Source organism: Bos taurus, chromosome 23, assembly GCF_002263795.3.
Source record: "Bos taurus isolate L1 Dominette 01449 registration number 42190680 breed Hereford chromosome 23, ARS-UCD2.0, whole genome shotgun sequence".
In the NCBI taxonomy this organism is placed as follows: Eukaryota; Metazoa; Chordata; class Mammalia; order Artiodactyla; family Bovidae; genus Bos; species Bos taurus.
The window spans coordinates 10,600,245-10,603,456 of record NC_037350.1 but is presented as its reverse complement, the minus strand read 5'-3'; the positions used below and the strand labels follow the sequence as shown (position 1 = coordinate 10,603,456).

At 35.3% G+C, this 3,212-nt stretch overlaps 1 non-coding gene across 1 annotated transcript; it reads left to right on the top strand.

Annotated features, from left to right (window-relative positions):
• Window positions 1-106, top strand: LOC112443925 (U6 spliceosomal RNA). Its single transcript, XR_003032326.1, has one exon. It is a non-coding gene; the product is annotated as a U6 spliceosomal RNA (small nuclear RNA).
• The last annotated feature ends 3,106 nt before the right edge of the window (window positions 107-3,212 follow it).

The window sequence follows — 3,212 nt, the reverse complement described above, 5'->3', positions numbered from 1 at the left end:
AGTGCTCACTTCAGCAATACATACTAAAGTTGGAATGATACAGAGAAGATTAGCATGGCCCTTGCACAAGGATGACACGCAAATTCATGGAGTGTTCCATGTTTTTTAATACAGAAAGGCAAATATCATATGATATTTCTTATATATGGAAATCTTTTTTTTTTAAGGGTACAAATGAACATTTTTTACAAAACAGAAGTAGAGTCACAGGGATGTAGAAACAAACATGGTTATCAATGGATAAGGTGGGAAGGGATAAATCAGGAGATTGGGATTGACATATACATACTGCTATACACTAGGGCCTTTCCTAGTGGCTCAATGGTAAAGAATTTGCCTGTCAATGCAGGAGAAACAGGTTCAATCCCTGGTCTGGGAAGATCCCACATTCCTCAGAGCAACCAAGTCTGTGAGCCACAACTACTGGTCCTGTGCTCGAGTCCAGGAACCTAAACTGCTGAGCCCACGGACCGCAACTACTGAAGCCCAAATGCGCTAGAGTCTGTGCTCCAAAAAAGAAGCCACTGCAATGAGAAGCCCACGCATCGCAACTAGAGAGTAGCCCCCACTCGCCACAACTAGAGAAAGCCGTCGAAGCAATGAAGACCCAGCACAGCCAAGTAAATACACAAAATTATTTTTTTAAAGGTAAAATAGATAACTAATAAGAAATGGCTGTAGAGCACAGGAAACTCTACTCAGTACTCTGTAATGGCTTATATGGGAAAAGAATCTAAACAAAGAGTGGATATATGCATATGTATAAATCATTTTGCTGTACACCTGAAACTTACACAGCATTGTAAATCAACCATACTCCAATAAAAAAATTAAATAGAAAAAAAGAACTCTCTGCTGATGCAGATAACTGTTTAATATCCTCAAAGTGACTGGGAAATCAAAACTATCTGGAATTTCACCATTGTTATTTTTTGCACCTCTTTACAAATATACCATTTATATTTCTTAAATTATAAACATAAATTCATACAACTATATGTTGTTTGCAATTTGCTTCAAAATAGTCAAGGGATGGAGGAATGGGTGGGGCATAGCTGAAATGAGACTGAAGGTGAGAGTGTTTGTCACTCAGTCATATCCCACTCTTAGAGACCCCATAAACTGTAGCCCACCAGGCTCCTCTGTCCATGGGATTTTCCAGGCAAGAATACTGGAGTGGTTGCCATGCCCTCCTTAAGGGGATCTTCCTAAACCAGGGATCGAACCCAGTTCTCCTGCATTGCATGCGGATTCTTTACCTTCTGAGCCACGAGAGAACCTACTCTGCCCTGTTCTGATTGCCGTTGAAGTGTTGAGGGTACTGCTGGTTCCTTTCTTCTCTCTACTTTTGTGTATGTTTGAACAAATGCCAAAAGAAATTACTGGGTAATTTAAAAATTAATCTTGGCGCATTCAAGGCCTTTCCAGTCATATTACAAAGTGTTAGAAGCCATAAAAGAAAAGATTGAGCTAGTCCACTAGATATAAATTTTTTTAAGAAAAAAATAAAACAACTGAATGGCAAAAAAACCTCACCGTTGATGAATCAAAAGGTAAACATACTATGAAAAAGTATTCACGTAGCATAGAAAATAAACTAATTTCCTTTTTATTAATATATCATGAGTTCCTATAGATCAATGAAAAACCAGTAATACATGTGAGAAATTGGTATCATTTATGAATATACAATTTGTGAGAAATAAAATGGCTTTCAGATACATGAAGAATGTTTATCTTCACTTATGATAAAAGAAATAAAAAATAAAGCTATAATGAGATATCATTTTAAGTTAACCAGTTGGTAAAACAAAACAAAAAGGGGATAATATGCTGTTATAAAGGATGTAGGAAAACATTTTCACAAGTTGTAAGAATATATATTGGTACATCTTTCATGAAAAGTAATGTGATAATATCTATCAATATTTAAAATGCAAAAAGCCTTTTACTCAACAATTTCACTTCTACTCATTTGTCCTACAGGTGATGTACAAAATAACAATATAAAAGGATATTCATTACAGCACTGTCTGTCGTAGCAGAAGATTGGGAACAACCTAAATTTCCACCAACAGGAAACTATTAATACTTAATAAGTTCTGATGTAAGCATATGATGGACAACGAGAAAGATCCAGGCAGACTTTGAGAAGATATGGAATGACCTTCAGAAGATACTGTTGAATGAAAAAAGTGAAGTGCAGAACACTGAGTATAGTGTGTTTTGCATGAAGAAGTGCATGTGTGTGGATGAATTTATGCTATATAAATGCACACGCAGTTGTACATGTTTGTAAATGTATAGGATATTTCTAACAGAAAAGACAAGAAGCTGGTAACAGGTAGGCTGGAAAGAAGTATTGTGATGGACAAACAGGGAGATTTATGTTTCATTTATTTTGTTAGACAATATCCATTCAAAAATAAATTTAAGAATCATTCGTACATATTCAAAGAGAAAGTGATGAAGGAAATGTGGTAAAATGTTAACATTTAGGGACTGTTGGTGAAGGCTCTATGGGAATGATTCTACTATTTTTGCAGCTTTTCTGTACGTCTGAAATGATTTCAAAACAAAAAGTTTCCAAGATGAATAAACTTAAGTTCTAAAAAAATACAAACTCTCACAACCAACCATCATTTTCACTCCCTTCTTACTGCTGAAAAATTGGTACTCAGAGTTTCCATGGCATTACTGAGCTAAATAAAAATTCATTTTTAATACAACAAAAATCTGTTCACAGTTTTATTCTTGTAATTGTTATTGGCACATAGTTGATTTACAATGCTGTGTTAGTTTCAGGTGTATAGCGAAGCGATTCCGTTATACAGATATGCATATCCTCTCTTTTTTTTTTAGACTTTTTTCCCATATAGGCTATTGCAGAGGATGAGTAGAGTTCCCTACACTATACAACAGGTTCTTACTACTGGTAATTTCATATATGGTAGTATGTATATGTCAATCCTAATCTCCCAATTTATCCCACCCCTGGTAACCATGTTTTCTTTCTATATCTATGACCCTACTTCTATTTTGTAAATAAGGCTTTTTGTACTCATTTTTTTTAGAGTCCACATATTATGCAATATATTTGTTTTTCCGTGTCTGACTTACTTCACTCAGTATGACAATCTCTAGGTTCACCCACGTTGCCGCAGATGGCATGATTTTGTCTTTTTGTGGCTGAGTAGTAGTCCATTGTATAT